The sequence below is a fragment of the Diuraphis noxia genome, unplaced genomic scaffold, assembly GCF_037042655.1.
Source record: "Diuraphis noxia isolate RWA-SAM2 unplaced genomic scaffold, SU_Dnox_SAM2 contig0004, whole genome shotgun sequence".
Lineage (NCBI taxonomy): Eukaryota > Metazoa > Arthropoda > Insecta > Hemiptera > Aphididae > Diuraphis > Diuraphis noxia.
Window position 1 is genome coordinate 40,411,063 of NW_028301714.1, and position 18,279 is coordinate 40,429,341.

At 29.9% G+C, this 18,279-nt stretch overlaps 1 protein-coding gene across 8 annotated transcripts in view; it reads right to left on the reverse strand.

The window, feature by feature from the left end:
* LOC107163488 (potassium voltage-gated channel protein Shaw-like) overlaps positions 1-18,279 on the reverse strand; it is a 198,981-nt gene that overhangs the window by 87,815 nt on the left and 92,887 nt on the right. The window contains exon 1 of one of the 8 annotated variants that reach the window (XM_089227882.1): positions 8,382-9,078. The exons of 5 other annotated variants lie outside the window; for them this stretch is intronic. The gene's annotated coding sequence lies outside the window, so the exon portion shown is untranslated. Of the gene's footprint in view, positions 1-4,028; positions 4,314-8,377; positions 9,079-18,279 lie in introns of those variants that run through there. 2 more of the 8 variants (XM_089227880.1, XM_089227881.1) reach the window with 2 other exon arrangements.

Genomic DNA, 18,279 nt, shown 5'->3' on the forward strand with positions numbered 1-18,279 from the left:
CTGAAACCTCTCTCCCCCTTAATAAACGGAAAACACAGTTAACTAACTATCTGACTTTGTCCAAGAGATAAAAATGATTAATTACATATTTTTACTACATATTTATTAAATATTTAATTTAAATAAATAGATTTATATGAGTCTCAACATTATTTTAATACCTCTCTCTATCTATTAACGTTATACATATGGAATATTGACAACATGATTACAATTGACAATTTAAATTATACAACCTATTATTTTTTGTTTGCATAAATATACTTACTTGACATATCTATTCACTTATTTCATTATTGAAGCAATATTATTATTTTAAATTATAATGAATGTATATAATGACACTAATAATTACATAATATGCCGAAAATATCCTGCATTGGTCAACTCCAAACCAAAAGCTTCGACAAAATGATGCGTTGACTATTGGGCATGGACAGTGGCGCACAGAGGTATTTTAAGAGCACATGCAGTTAAAAAAAGTCAGCCACCCACCCACCCTATTTTTTATTTATAACAAATATTTTCACTTATTGTTCACTGTAATTCAAAGAAATCAATTAGTATAGACTAGTTTATGTTATAAATTTTTAATTTCTCTATGAAACCTGCAGTAGTACAGACCCACACCCCTCGAGAACACATGCAGTTGCATTTCTTGCTAATCTGTCTGGGCGCCACTGGGCATGGACACTGCAAAACACTATCTCATGCACAACACCCTCCTCAATCTATACTATTAACTCATATAAAAGCAAGATCGGATGTACCAGTATATTTTTTAGTCACCAAAGAATTTTTTTCATTATTTCTGCTAGTGGCTGAAGTCACACGATAATTTCTAATCACAATCAATCAGCGTCTCACTCGTGATAAAATATCAACGTCAAACCCTTTTACCAAATGTTGTCATTATTATTTAACTGACCACATAGTAAAGATACATAATTTTTAATAACATCACATTGTCCTTTTGTACTTTATCTTTTATAAATCTCTGTTTTATATTTTTACTTTAAAAATATGACAAAGTCGATAACCCTAAGAACCTTTTGATGATCCATAGCTTCAAACGTCCAAATGTATTATTAGTATTTATAAGAAAATATTACGTAGTCGGTAACTTTAAGGGTAATATTTCTTTTTAACTGAGTTAATTTATTATTTTTATACATTTACTTCAAGCTTTGAGAGTTAATTATATTGTTTATTTATTTCAGTCTATTAATTTATAATAAATTAATACCTAACGTTCAATTCGTTGACTTAAGCTAATTTTTTTCATCAACTAAAATCTACTATTATCTTTGAAAAATTATACAAGATATCCTTATAATATTTTTTTTTAAATTTATTTTGTTTATTAAAATGTAATACTTCCTACTTAAATCAAAATTTTTCTATCTACTATTCTCACTTAATTTTGTCTTTGTTGTATACAATACAATGGAGATTTTTTTATCCACTGAAATCAAAAATTCTGCGGGCGGAATGGCTGATTGCCTATTTTATCCAAATATAACACATGATATATAATATGTATATAATCAAAGCTCATATAGTTCTGAGTTGTAAGAACTTGATGATTTTTCCTTCATTCCCAAAATTTCAAAATTTCTGCTACAAACTTATATATTCAACACAATAACGTTTTAGATAGGTGTAGATACTCAAAAAACGTCCTATACAATAGTATACAATAGTTTGCTTTGTAATAAACCAACTTTAATATTATAGTACATTAATTAAACGTATATTATACACTCTTGGATATAATCATTAATTTATAATATTTTTCTCGGTTATAAATAAAAATATAAAAATAAAAATACGAAATTTATACTAAAATATAATTTTCAATGTTGATGATTACGTTAACATTTTTAGAAATTTGAAGTTAAAATGCTTATAAAAATACATTTTGAATACATTTTATATTTTTTGATTGATATAAATAAATAAAATTATAATATTAAGCAATTATGTGTACTTACGTATAACACAAGCTTTATAGTAGCAGGTTTAAGACGTATATGCTTTTATAATACTTTTATAATACTATGATATAATTAATAAAGCGATTAAATATTTCATCTAATAAAAATTCATTACTGTTAATTGTTATCTCGCAGTATAAAAAGCGGGAAAGTGAATATCACTCTGCTGTGCAGTAGGTTATAAGTTGGTTACTGTAATGGATGGAATTAAATTTGAATCCAATGATATAATATCATTGTATAGCAAAAACGATTTTGAGCGGAGACGGTTTATCTGTCTAGGATATATTATAGATTATTATTACTTAATATTAACAATTATTAAAATATTTGACTTTCCGGTGGACATTTTTTTGATAAAGGTTGATAAAACTAAAATAAAAGGAATTTTGAATTAAATTTTCAAATCTTTGATTTAAAAAGAAACATTTTTATGAGTTTTTATCTAAGATAATTTGAAAATTGCCGTAATATTTACGTATTTAGTCAAAATTCAAACTTTGAATGTTTATAAAAAAAAAATTGTGACGATGAATTTATTTTATTTTTCAACTTCTATTGTAACAATATGTTAAGAGCATAGTATTACATTTTCAAGCTTTTCTATCAAACAAATAAATTTTTATCGATATTAATTTAAAAAAAACTAATAATGATCGAAAATTGCAAATACCTATGAATAGTTCAACTTAAGTCGGAAATTTTTGAAAATTGCATGGTGGATAGAATATACTTATAAAAACATTTAATGAAAATTTCATGTACCTATGTCCTTCCGTTTTTTCCTTAATTTTTAGTTTGTGTATCCCGATTATTTAGAAAAATATTGAGAATTCTTACTTTTGACTCCCCTCAAAGTACCAACTAGATTCACTTTCTGATCTAACAAGATACTGAAGTCGAAAATCGAAGCATTTTTACTGCCCCAAAACGTGATGACAATAAAAAATAAAAAACACATATCATAGTAAAATCAATACATTCCTCGCTCCGCTCAGAATCTAAAATATGCAAACAGTAACTAAAACGCTTCTAAACCATTTGATCAACCTTTTATATAGATAATAATGTACTCTCAAAAATACGACTAATGTGGAGGGATCGATTGACAAAGAATCGGAGTATTTAGGCCGTTTTCCATTAACGGTCATTCACAAGGTAGCGGGCATGGTGGCATGTCGATACATCATTCGAACGGGCTCACGACGGCTGATTTACGGGTATGTGTGTGTGTGGGTTAGGGAGAAGCGAGCTTTGTCAGGCCAGAAGAAGACCATGGTGTAGCGGTGGCAATGGTGTTATCAATCACCAGGCGACAAGGGAGATCGGATGAGATTTTCGGTGGAAAAAAATTGTTTGGTGAGTGAGACGATAACCCACATATACAGTGTATATAATATAGGTACATTACGCGTATGCCAGACGCTTGAAACCTTCAATTCGTCGAAATATGTATGAAGTCCATACACAATATGAAATATATGTAAGTATATAATATATATCAGTTATACTGTTATACATATTACATAATATATATTATAATATGTGATCTGAGATGGTATAATATAAACTACCGAGTATTGTACACTTTATATTATAGCTGACGAAGTCATGTTCAGCAACGAGAATCGAGAGGAGTGATTGCTTTGTATAATTTTATGTACAATAATAATATATTATTGAACACGCCTACGGCTACGTAAGTAACTAAACGATACGTCATTATGATATAAAAAAGTTGCTCCTATTAATGATTTACTAAGTACAACTAATTGTTATAATCATGTGTTTAAAATACTATAACTGAAATCTATTAGGCACATAAATACTTATTATCGAGTTATAAAATATAAATAGGTAGGTAACATTTTGTAAATTATATAAATTAATAACTATTGTTGTAATATATATATATATAATTAATTCCATGTAATATTATTTCTTAGTATCTTTAACAAAACATGATATAAGGCGTTCTTTTACATATATTTTTTTTATCATTAAATTATTTAATATTATTTTAAGACTTACGTAAGTGTGTAATCATATTGGTGACTGATGTATAAAATAATAATCTGTGTTAAGGGTATATATCTAAATTATATTTTTATTTTTATCACATAAAGACTGATCGCACACCAAAATATCAAATCTGTGTCAGATAATTATTTAGGCGATCATCGTACTTGCATTGCGGTGAATAATAAGAACTACGAATTACTTTACAGTTCCTATAACAAAAGTTGGTAATTGATACGGATTCTTAAATTTCCGGTATATACAAACTTTTTGAAATTATACTGTCAAAATATGGTTCCTAACGCACATAAACGAAAACGACCTCGTGGCACTGACTGAGATTTTAGTGAGTAGACACTTGCGTGTCAGTTATGAATTGGCGGGTGTCTGATTTATTTTTGTACATATTCGTTCACGGTCGATGGCGATCAAGAGGGTCCCCTTCTCGCAAGCAAGAAAGAATAATAAAAAATAAATTGCTATTTTTTTCTCACAAAACTCCGAAATAGATCTAGAGTAGTAAACGGCATAGTTCTAATTGCCTGTAAAACGATTTATTAGAATTTGAATAAGATCCAATTGAACGATATTTTAATATTTTTGTGTATGATTAATTATTGATTATATTTATGATTTGGCACAATTAAATTTAAAAGATTTAATAATGTCAACGATTATTATTATAATCATTATAAAAAAATAAACATTGTTCGCGTTTCCGTCTGCGCAGTCTATCCTGCATATAATGTCTAAGCATTATTGTCAAACTACAGGTATACGAGTACAGTATATAGTTTCATTCATTTAGTACTTAGAATTGCAATTCCTATACATGTGAGAGTGGTGGTATTGACACCAAATCAATACGTACTACTTAGTAGGAGGTTAGGTTTGTTAAGTCGATGTAGAAAATAGAAAGTAAACACTTTTTTAAAAATGAATTTTTTTTTTTTTATTGTGGATAGTACGATTACATTATTAATTAAAATCTTTATGCGTGGTCCTATTTGATAATGCAACTACGTACATCGTCCTGATGTAGTGGCGAAAGCTCCAAATATTTTTATATAATAATAATAAATTAATACTATTATACAATTACGCGTCTATCTTGGTGAATTAATGAGCTTTACATATTATTATTAGGTCTGAGCCATGCGCACGCACCTGCAGGCGTACAGTATTCAGTGACGCAGAATTGGCAGGTGTTATAGTTTTATTACGCATGTCTCGTTTAAAAAAGCATTACGGAAAACGACGTCTGATCCTGTTTTGCTAATAACTATATAATGAATTTTATTCGTCTTCGGTCAAAAAGCTATTATAATAATTTATATCAAAAATAATACAATTAACCCGTTTACGCAGAAAATATTATATTATATGTTTTTATATTCTATAAAAAGCAAATACAAGTTTTATAAAGAAAAAAAAATGATTTTGTACATATAATTATAAGAAGTATATGATACTAAGTATTTTTTTGGATATGGTTGAAAAGTATCTAATAGCAAGTTATATTATGTAGTTGATTTGCGCTTCTAATTTTCTATAGCAATGTACAAAGCGTTGCGAAAATCAATTAGAAAAAATGGTTGTATCCAGCCCAAAAACATATGTATGATAAAAATTTCGAATTCCAAATGTTATCTATGCGTCTTAAACGACCCTAAAATCTTATAAATAATAATTTTCATATATCTTTAATTCTCTAAATATAGAATTTAAGAAATGGCAGTTTAATTATAGTATCTAGCAAAAATTAAATACCTAATCAGATTCATTATACGATTCTTAAACGGATATAAAATATATAATCGAACCGCCTCTAGTATAGAGAAGATAACTATGAAGTTTTTAATATTTTATGCATAAGATTTTCGTTTGGATTAACAAACCAATCGTTTTTAACACAAAACAACTGAAGTTACTGCCAAATTAACTTTAAAAATAAAGCTGTATATTTAGTATAATGCAAATTGTTTTAATTAAATAAACACGGATATCATCACACAATTTAATTAGTTTGGATAAAATTATAACAGTTACACTATCTAGAGTTATTGTATAATATTTAACTATCTATATGCTATTATACAGAAGGCCTTGTGTAATAAACGTTTGAAGTTAATAACAACTGCAGTTGGTATGTGATAAAATTAAAAACACTGTCGGAAGATGGAAATTCAATTCCCCGCTATCCACTTGATGAAAATTCTATCGTTTGTGTAGTCGTAGAACGATATCGCTTCAAAGTTCAAAGTGATAAATTAATTATAACATTTCATAAACCATATAATAAGTTATGTATGACGTACCGATATTTATATTATAATAATACTCCACGCGTAGCTGTTCTCATCACTCTCACTGAGCTAAAGCTTTTTCGATGATTCTAACCATGTTTCCACCTTCTAACAACGTCTATATTTCTACTCAATATATACTTATGTCAAAAGTACTTATCATTTACTTACCAACGACAATTGTCAGTCGTGTATAAATTCCATTTGAATATAATTTTTCATCATAAACATAACTACATAGTTAATGAACGTTAACGAGTTGATAAGTTTAAATTAAGATGATTTTAGTTAATTATTAACATACTCTTTGGACAAAAGTGCATGCAGATAAACACCTATTCACTTTAAAATATAATATAATATTCTTCTTCTTTGATTAATTATCAACGATCTTGGTATGCACATGATTTTATTTTTATCGTAATAAAATAATTCATCATATATAATCACTTATATTATACACTAAGCAACAATAATATTTAAAGTATTTGATAGTGAAAAGGTTTACATTGAATAAAAATAATAATTTGAAAATTAGTTATTTAAAATAACTGTCTATTGTTGTATAAAACCAATTTTTCGCTTATTTATTAGGAAAATTCTTCACTAAAAATATCAATATTAATTTATTCCCATCGTCATCTCCCACAAACCAGAAACACTCAAACATGCTTATATAATATTATGCGTGGTACTGTGGTAGAATGATAAGCACAATTATGGATAACCATGCATTATTTTTGACGTACAATGTCCTCACTAGAAAAATTACATATAGACTTGAATACACCTTGTATTTAGGATTGTATCCACGAGGTACGAACTACTATTTTAATTTAAAGCATGTTCGATGTGTTTGTAAATTTAACTTACTAGCTGCAGCTAGACCGTGATTTTTAGTTTAGATATTTTACCACTTGTCTTGAACTATCGCAACATAAAATAAATGTTACAGTTACACGTGCATTTTCCGAGCTAACTTTTTAGTTTTTTCTATTAGTTTAGCACTCAAAATGATATTTATTTAAAAAAATATATATATTATAATCGCAATTTAAAAAATGTGACAAAATAGTTTGAAAACCAAGATGGTTAGTATTTAATAATATACATATTTAATAATTGTATCAACGACAAGTAGTAATTATTTGAATTATTATACTTGTAATAATTTTATAAAGTGAATTATAATATTTGTGTATAACTTATTTTTCATCCTACAGTGAAAATCATAACGTCGTAATGCGTGCGCTATTATAGTAAAACACTAACGAATTAGGTACATTATGATAAATATTTTCTGATTTAACTATATAGGTACTGTATTTCACATTAATATAATAGTTAATTAATTATAAAACAATTGTAATACTTCAACAAATGAATAATGAGTAATGATTATAGTGGGTAGGTATTCTATTAATTGAAAAGAAACAAATGTGAAGTAGTACAAATGTTTTCATTAACTGAACAATATTTAATTAGCAGTCGATTGAAAACTATTAATTTAACATAACATGGATAAATAACAATTATTTTATTCTCTAATACCACAACTGACGGAAATTGTGAAACAGTTATGTGAGATTATAATTTAACTTTCTGTTAGCACGACACTCCTACTGGAATTTAGGAGGACATAGCTTATTAAAGTATTTAGTTAACAATTATTTTTAGATCGAGATTATAATATTATACAGGCGTATATAAGTGATTGACAACTTTTTAATTAATGTATTTAAGCACGATTTGTTTGTTTCGCTATGGCGAACTAAGTCATAAGCATTTTTTTCAAAATAATAAAATTATTTTGCATCTGTTTCTTACAGCACATAAGCTATAAACACTGCGTAACAGTAATATTTGATAGAAAAGTGATAAACTATAAATAAAAAGAATAGATGTTTTAAATTATATAATAACTGTGCAAAAACGATTAATACTATTTGGTCCAGATATGATTATCACATGCAAAATTCTTAATTTGAAGACAAATTGTCTCGTGGCCATCTCTCCCAGCCCAGAAACACTCAAACATACAACGATGATACATACATACGTGTATGGCGTAGCATCATCTGCGATGGTCTGTGATGATGCCAATTCGTGGTTTGGCACACGTCGGCCCGAAACTTGTGAATGGTAGGTATTTAGTATTTACGTGTAATATTTTCCATAATAGTGTGAAATATTTTTAATGCAAATACATTATTTATGGTTGTACAGCGAAAACCACAATTGCGCGATTTATTTTAACATTACGAACTATTGGTAATTGGCGTATTGGTGATTGCCTTTTATGATTTATAATAATTACTGTTATATAAATATTTTTTATTTTTATAACAATATTATGACGTTATCTTATGTAAGTCTACCACGTCAATATTCGAACTACTGTGTTATACGTACAAAACTGAAACAATTACTCTATACCCGCACAAATTGTACACAAACACATACACACACATGCGAGTAATACATATTAGGTATATAATATAAAATATGTATTTAGTATTAAACTAGCACACGCAATACACCGCTGTGATGATTAGATCGATGAATATTTTTAGATGATACGACCCGTTTGCGACGGCAAAAAACAAACGCCAAATATCACGTACTCGTATATTATTATTATCATTGATAATATTATCATGAGCGGTGCCGCATACGAGACACGAATGAAAACATTCTCTCGGTGCACTATAATAATATCTACTAGTGTAAAACTGTACAGTTTTTTCACGTCGTTCGACCGCAGCTGTACGTAAGATACTGTCGATATATTTTCTCGCGTTGGCGTTTAAAATGTAATATTTCCACTGCAAAAGGGCACACATGCGGGATGTTCGAATACCGCACATGCACATGTCGATGACAGGAGTCATAAGACGAGAAAGATTGCGGGGGGGGCCATATAACATGATATTATACATGTATAATATTATGACGTATCTACGTTTTAATACTCATATATTATGTGGTTATTAATACCACGCAGATTTAATTTTTTTTGAGTGTTTTAGACACTGTTTTTCAAGTACAACAATTGTTTTTAATTTAAAACCATTAAAACGTAAATAACATTAAACGGTTTTATTTGTGATTTTCAGTGCACGTTTGCTTTCAAGGTATCATAGATTCATAGGTATAATATATTATGAATCTTGCAGATGGAGGATAATATTCTAAAAGGTGTCCGCGTGATCAATATTATATCTGTTATACATTCATGAATTATAGACAACCATTCAATTACGTCTTAGTCAAGAGCCTTTCGGTTAAAAACCAGAAAAACTATTTTCTGAAATTACAATTAAAGAAACATAATATCATTACATTTACGGCTCTAAAAATAAATAACGTTTTTTTTATAAATTTAATTTTAGGAAATTTTTTTAAATTGTTGTGACATAATATTAAGTGCGCTGTATGTTTATTTTTTTTTAAACATCTTTAGTAAATTTTAGAGCATTTTTTAAATTATTTCCAAGTTATTATTATACTGAGCTACGTGATTCCAGATTTTTAACAGGGGTGTTGGCACGACATATTTTCGTTTTCAATAATACTTGACAACCGATGTTCGGAATTGACGTAAATTTTCTTTCTATTCCTTTTTTTTTTTTTTTTTTCGTTAACGATGTCGGTGGATGGTCATTTTAAAGGTTCTGCGCATATATGTATAGCTAAGGAGTTTATAACTCAACGATGACGAACGCGTAGGTGTAATGGTGTACCTATATATAACTATAGCCGACACCTGCAGTAGTAGACGTACGTCGGCTTACTAGGCCAATTTTATTGTAAGCGGTTTTCTTTCTGACTACCTCTCAATAAATCCGTCCATAGTACATCATACCTTTATTTTCTATGTTGAAAAAAAAAACAATAAAATATAAACAGACCTTCACATGCACCATGGCTAGCGGGTGATGAGTTTTTTTCGTGACTGTCGTGTTTTGATGCCGTGAAAAGATTAAAAAATCAGTATAAAACTGACATGATAAAAAAAAATATGCATACGCTGCAAAAAGGCATTGATGTAATAAATGTTTTTCATACTATTAAAAAAACTTTTTCAGATGTCACTGTCAGAGAAAAGAATTAAATAAATTATACAACGTGCAAATGTTTTACACAATTTCTGAAGTTGAACGAAATAACTACATCTTGGAAATTCCCTATTAAACAGTATGATTATTCTAAACATTAGCATATGATTTATGCCTATATTATAATAACGGCATTAAACTAAACCTGTAAATTATGGTTATATGCAAATTACATATAGTATTATACAAAAGAAGAATCGTCATAGTATGAGTGAAATACAGATATACATAATAACCGTTTAAATTTTATTTAGTGTTTGGATAATATTAAATGCATTAATTGCAATAATATACCTGATCGATGTCCATAGACGATAATCTGAAAATAATACCTGCCTAATAACTTAGGTATATGAAACACAACTGTAGATAATGTTGATGGAGTATCAGCAAGCTGTGTCGTAACAGAAGCGCAGAGCTATTCATTCAGAGGCTTTAAGTTGAACTTTAAATTCCATTTGGTATTTATTTAACGTCGTTTTCAAAATATAACAATGAACTGCTAACTTTTGCTGAGCTTAACGAAAAGAAATGAGTGTTCGAGAACTCGCATATACCTACCCCGTTGTATAAAATCACCTTAGTCATATGAATATACGCAATAATAATCTTTAGAGTATCGGGCGTTACTGCTTGTTCTATACAAAATGTATTAGGTGTTTTAGAACACAATACTAAGAATATATGAGGTCATCATATTAAATATTACTTATGTATTTTCCAAGTCATATTGTAATGTAAACTAAAAAAATACGACGTGTCTAACTCATTTTTCAATTTTATTGGTTGGAAGATAGTAAAATCATACAATTCATTACATTGAGTACAAATAATTCATCCGAAAACCTTCCTGTTGACTAAAAGGTCTAAAAGGTTATTCATTTCTAGGCAGTATTTGATTTATCTGCACTTACCAGTTACCATTAAACTTCATAAGATGACTTAAAAACTTTTTCCACTGTCAAAAATCATCATGACAATGTCATTTTTGAATTGAAATATATTAGTATATTATTTCGGTGGTTGAAAAATTATTTTACTATTATATGTATATTGCTGTAGAAATATCAAAAAATACGGTTAAAATCGTAAAATAATATTTTACAGTTATTGTTAAATTTATGTCATACAATGTTGTTGAAATCAATAATTTTTTTTCACGCATATTTTTTGGAATTGGTAGTTAGGTAAGTACAGTAATAAGAATATAATGGGTATAATATGCTTTTTACATTTTAACCACTTATATATATGTTCATTCACTGACAAAAATATTTAATATATATTCTTTTAAAAAAGCATATTAGTATATTATAATATATACATTTTGCTATTTACATACTTCACAGCCATATAATATTTAATACATTATACTATTTATACTTCATATGTCCGTTCTGTAATCACTGTTTTTGTTTTTGTAATTAATTTTTGAATGTATTGAGTGTGGTATAGGTATCCATTTTAGACATGATTATTATGACCTCATTACCACTAAATCGACAAATAAAACGTTAAGTTATATCTTTTGTTTGAGTAGTCACACAATTCTGCCGTACTCCTTGAATTATGGTCGTTGAAGATTAAAAGACTAAGCAGTAAGATATCAATATTGACTTCTTGAGAGCCAAACTGTAACCAGTTATCTTATGATCTTTCGGTTACCTTTAGGCCTTAACCGAAATCAAAATCAATGTTTGGTATGATTTAATTTGCCTCGCGTGTCAGAAGCTTTTCAGGCCTTTTTTTGCTTAAAAAATAATTCAATTAAACATAGAAACATGATTTAATTTGATGTTAAGTATATAATATATTTAAACTTAACAGCATTTACTATTTACTAATACGTTATATTAATATAAACACATAATTTTTTTAATTATAAAAATTAGTTTTTAATGAGAAATTTGTTGCTGCATTTTCCCAGCTATAGAATTATGATTTAGAGATTTTAGTTGAATACATGCTACACTAATATTTGTGATTTTTTACAATATATTACGATAATAAGTTCAGGTTAATTTCAAATTATCAGTAATTTTTTTGGAAGCGAAGCAAAAATTATAAATTATATTTAAATTAACATTTCAGTGAAATAATGCGTGAGTGTTACGGAGTAACACGCGTGATATAGGTTCGTTATATATGCACTAAGACTAAGGCATAACTTACTAGTACTAACAAACGGTAATTTATAATTTAAATCTTTGGCATCATTTCTTATAATTCTATTAATCCGCCCTCAATCCTTACTTAAATTTCAATACTATATTTGTTCCGTACAGGAATTGTTTGAGTGGACTGTATTGATGCTGGTTCAGTTGTTTAGAGGATTGTTACGGAGAATATGTACCGTGTGAGTGTTTTATACCGCACAAGTCTGCCCGTGGTGGGTCTTGCTACGGCGTAGATGTGTCGTGAGTGTTCTATACCGCGCAAGTCTGCCCGTGGTGGGTCTTGCTACAGCGTAGATGTGTCGTGAGTGTTCTATACCGCGCAAGTCTGCCCGTGGTGGGTCTTGCTACGGCGTAGATGTGTCGTGTCAGAAGGTCCCGAACCGCGCAAGTCTGCCTGGGTAGGTCTTGCTACGGTGAGGTAGGACTGACTACTGACTGATTTTGTGCTCCGCACTCCCTTTTATAATCTTGGTCTCGCCTGCTGCGGCGCTGTGTACTAACATGAACCGCCCATGATTGTCTGTGGTTGGTTATTGCGTACGGTCACGTGACGGCGCTGGCCAATGCATTGGTTGTTGCCACCTTCGAAACCACGCCCACAGCAGTCCGATTATAATTCCGTTGTGTGTATAACGGTGTTGTTGCTGTAGTTGCCCAAATGGTGGTCTGTGGCTAGTTGTTGCTGTCGTAGCCACGCCTACCGTGATCTTGTGATTCGTTAAAGCACTTGAAGATATGCAAACGCCGGCCTGTGATTCGCTAAGGCGCGTCCGTTCCGTTACAGAACACGGGACCGGCCGCTTTGCATGTTGTGGCACCGTAGCCGGCGTGCAGACCCGGGCTCCTGCAGAGCGCGCGGGTTGCCGAACGCTTCGTCTTTGCTTACCGTGAGCCCTCAGACTGTTACCAGTGGAATGAGCATTTATGACATTATACATAAATACTCTTCGCAGAATACACACGGGTCACCAAGAATAGTTCGATTGGGCAAGTTTGTAGCTATCGTGTACCTTATTGCGACCGGTGCTCTGTGGACCAGTCTGACCCGTGCTCTACATAATACATAGATCCGGCCGGTACAGTCGGCGGGAGGTTGGTAGCTCATGTACGCCTCCCGACGTCAAACGTTCCCGCCGTTGCAGCGTTTATTCGCGACGATCGACAGTCAGAGTGCCGACCGACTGTATTCCGAATCTCATGCTATTATGCAATCGTATTTTGGCCCCAACGGCCCCGTACAAATAACATACATATATTTAATAAAAGAAACTATATTTGATAATATTACCTGGGGAACAACACGACCCCGCGTGCCGTGAACAATATTCTTGATCTCATACATGTCATATCATACATACTTTTACCTCCAGCTTACAGTTATCATTCATTTCCATTATTCCAATACTTCTAACATTTGTGACGATCTAGCCGAACGTTAAAAATGTTCATCTACTTCCTCAGATTTTTGTCAAATTCAAATCTAGCAAAACTAACAAAGATATCCTCAATATATTAAATTATCAACATCACACAGTAAAGTATGTTGTTCTTACCTGAATATATTTAATTCTATATCTTAAATTTTATAATTATATTAAAGTCTCGCATTTTAATACTATCTAATTTTGTAAATCTACAATTTAATGTGTTTGACTATACTAACTATACTAAGTACGTTTGCTACAACCTTCCCCAAAGTCTTACGTCTTGTACGTTTATTTAATCGTCACACCGTTTTTATGATAAAGATTTTTGTATGGATAACTAACGCTCCCTTATACCTCTTTAATTACGTGGTGTATCTCGTCCATAGATTTTAGATTCTGAGCGGAGCGAGGTATGTAATGATTTTCCCATGATGTATGTGTGTTTTTTTTTTTTTGTGATCACGTTTTGGGGCAGTAAAAGTGCTTCAATGTTTGACTTCAGTACCTCATTCGATCAGAGAGTGAATCTAGTTGGTACTTTGGGTGGGGGAAGGGGGTCAAAAGTCAAAAATTCTTAATATTTTTGTAAATAATCGGGATAAACAAACTACAAATTAAGGAAAAAACGGGAGATTTTACGCACAATCAGTTTTCGAAAAAATCGATTTTGGTTTTTTATGTAACTTTAAGACAAATGAACATGAAATTTTCACCGAATGTTTATATAAGTATATTCTATCAACTATGCGATATTCAAAAATGTTCAACTCAAGTTGAACTATTCATATGTGTATACTACAATTTTCAATAATTATTAGTCTTTTTAAAATTAATATTAATAAAAATGTATTTGGTTAGTAGAAAAGCTTGACAATTTAATATAAGGCTCCTAACATATTATTACAATACCAGTTGAAAAATATTAAACTTACATAGGCACAACTTTTTTTTAGAAGCATTTAAAGTTCAAATGTTCACTAAATACGTAAAAATTACGGCAATGTTCAAATTGTCTTAGATAGAAATTCATAAAAAAATTTATTTTTAAATGTATAAGACTTGAACATTTTTAATAATCTATATTATATCCTAGACAGATAAATCGTCTCCGCTCAGAATCGTTTTTCGGATGCAATGATATAATATCATTGAATTCAAATTAAATTCCATCCATTATAGTAACTCACTCGTAACCTACTGTACAGCAGAGCGACATCCACGACTTACCCGCTTTTTTTTTACCAAAACAACGTTAAGTAAATATTGACGAAATTGTTGACTTATATTGAATTTTTATCATAGAAAATACTGTAATATTATGCTGTGAATAAAAAAATTTATGATGTTATTTATATTTCTATGAAACTACTGAAACATTTTGAGTATACTCGAATAAGTATTGCTTGACAAAAAATGTGAACCACGTAAAACCCGTTCAATTTTGAATGCAATTGTCGCCATGAGAATCTGCAAAACGCATATGTTATTCCAAACGATGTTTGGTAAATCACGCGGAAACCAAAGTTAGACGATGTTTTCCACTTTTTAATTCGATCGGCGAAAGGTGCTGAATAATTTAATTACTTCGTAGTTGAATTCAAAAACAACGCGTGACTTACGCAATAGCACTATTTTGTCTGAAACGTGACCCACACCTCGACCACTCACTTCTATTCACATTCCCTCGGGGTGGCGCATACACGCACACAAAAATATTTTCGATAAGGTTACAATGTTTTATGGTCTTGCAGTGATTTTTTTTTCCCAGTGCGAGTTTTCTCTTTACGAGTCATCAAGTAAATGAAACCCGAACGCACGTGGAGTAATAAGATTGAGTTATATTGAAACATCTAAATATGATAAAAAATTCGTAGTATAGCCATAACATATATTATCATTTAAATAATAGATGGAAACGAGAACTGTCTAAACTTCTGTTTATGATGAACGCGTCGTTGAAATCTGTTCGATATATCGAGATTAACTGTCATTTTTATTGTTATACCTATAAATAGTAGTTACTGTATCAGTGGAATTATTGGAAAATAAAAACTATAAAAACTTCCTGTGGACACCGAATGGTATGATCAGCTATAGCTCTTGATGATCTAGTTTAACCTTAGATATGTTTTTGGGTTGGGCACAATGTTTTTTTTTCTTTTACCTAATTTTATTTTCATTAGATAAATGGATGTAGGTACTCTAGCAACAAATTTTATATCCAATAAGTCGAACATTTTTCTTTATAGTATCTATATGTTACGGCTTGAAACCGATGCTTTTGACATTGTATGCATAGTAAAAATATATTATAATTATTATACTATAATATAGTAACCACAAAAAAAAAAAAAATATGGACAGTAATATTGTACATAAAATTGTTAAATTAAATTTTATTCGCCCCTAAATCTGTATTTACTTATTTCCTGCTTAAATATATTTATGGTTCACTTTTTGGAATAACTTAGAAAACGTATACTTTATTTTTAAACAGATATTACCATAAAAGAGTATTAATTGTAAAAAAAAATATAACAACAAAATTATACCATACCTACTATACTGATACTTTGCACTAGACATGACATCTCACATAATCGTATAGGTAAGTGTACAAGTAATACTTATTAGTTATTAACATATAATATTACGTAACAATATGTGATATATTAGATATAATGATAGTATAAAAAATAAATGAAAATCCGTTTTTTTGAACGAGTATGAAGAACCAAGACGACATCATAATAATATAAGTATAATTATAAAATATGTTTACCACTGCATTATGTATTTGTAAAATATTGTAAAACATTACAAATATGTGAGTCGTGGTACGTATATTATACTGTTATATAAGACGGAAGTGTATATTTAATCATTTATACCTAAAACAGAACATATTATCCTTATACATTTACTTATTTTGGTTTTTGCATTCTTTCCTAATATAATTGAATTTATCGGTACTTACGAATAACCTCTAAAATCTTGGTTATCGTATTGTTCGATTACCGATACTTAAATCACGTAATGGTTTGAAAAACTTGAATATACTTTTTCATTAAATTAATATTATTTTAATACTAATCAAAAATGTTCATTGTTTTTCCAATCTTTGATTGCTATTTGTATGTGTTTTACTATGGGATATTCATTTTTTACTAAATTAATTTTGGATTTATGCCTGGAAAAATTAAAAATAATTTGCCAAATTCAAAACGAAAATGGTATTAGTAAAATTGATTTAGGCAAAAAGTGGTTTTGCGTAAAACTCACCATAATTTGTTTTTTTTTCTACTATATTGAAAAGTATTGGGATTTTTCAATTTTGGCCTTTACTAAATTAAATTTAGTATCAGAAACCACCCCCAAAGATTAAAATCCAATCATTTTTTTCTACTGCTTATCATGTATAGCTACCTAGTAGAAACAAAAAACTCACTCACACACACATATATCATTGTAAAATCAATCCATTCATCTCTTCAACTCTTTGTTCAGAAAAATATTAATAATACATTTGTGCCTTAAAGTTTATAATATTATTATCATAAGCAGCGGAAAATAATAAAGGTGGACTTTAAATGAAATTGAACAATTAGCGGTCCAAAACAAATCAATCTAATAGTGACCCAATTCCTTGATGAATATAATAAAGGGGTACGCTATAATATGAAGAAAAATGAAGAGTAGCTCAGTCTTCCTGCGTCCTCCCTCATAAGCATTATTGAACCAAAGTTTGACTTGCAGTGGATTTATTTTTTTCAAGCGTGATCGGTTGACGGTTGAATGGATGAATCATTAACTCACACCATTAATAATAATAATAACAGATATAACACGCACCACTTTCCGAAGCCACCACTAGGTCCGATGAAGTCCACGACCTCGAATGTCCGTATTTTGCTTTCTTGTTTATCGTAGAAACAAAAAAGTAGCTGCGGACTATCGTATACATGATCACTGAAGTTTTGGAATGATACGATTTAATACAATATAAGATGGTCTGAACTGTGACGACAATAATACCATGGTACGCGGTTAAAAGAGAAAATCCTAGTTTTCGTTGGGTTTTGAATACGTAATACGGCAGTCGTATTTATGCGGCAAACGGATTTATCCATATATCCGTTTTATTTATATGTATTACGTATGTGTGTAGTGTATATTAAAGGAGTCGAGACACGTCTCCGGTGGGTGACTTTACAATATACTGACGTTAGAAAATC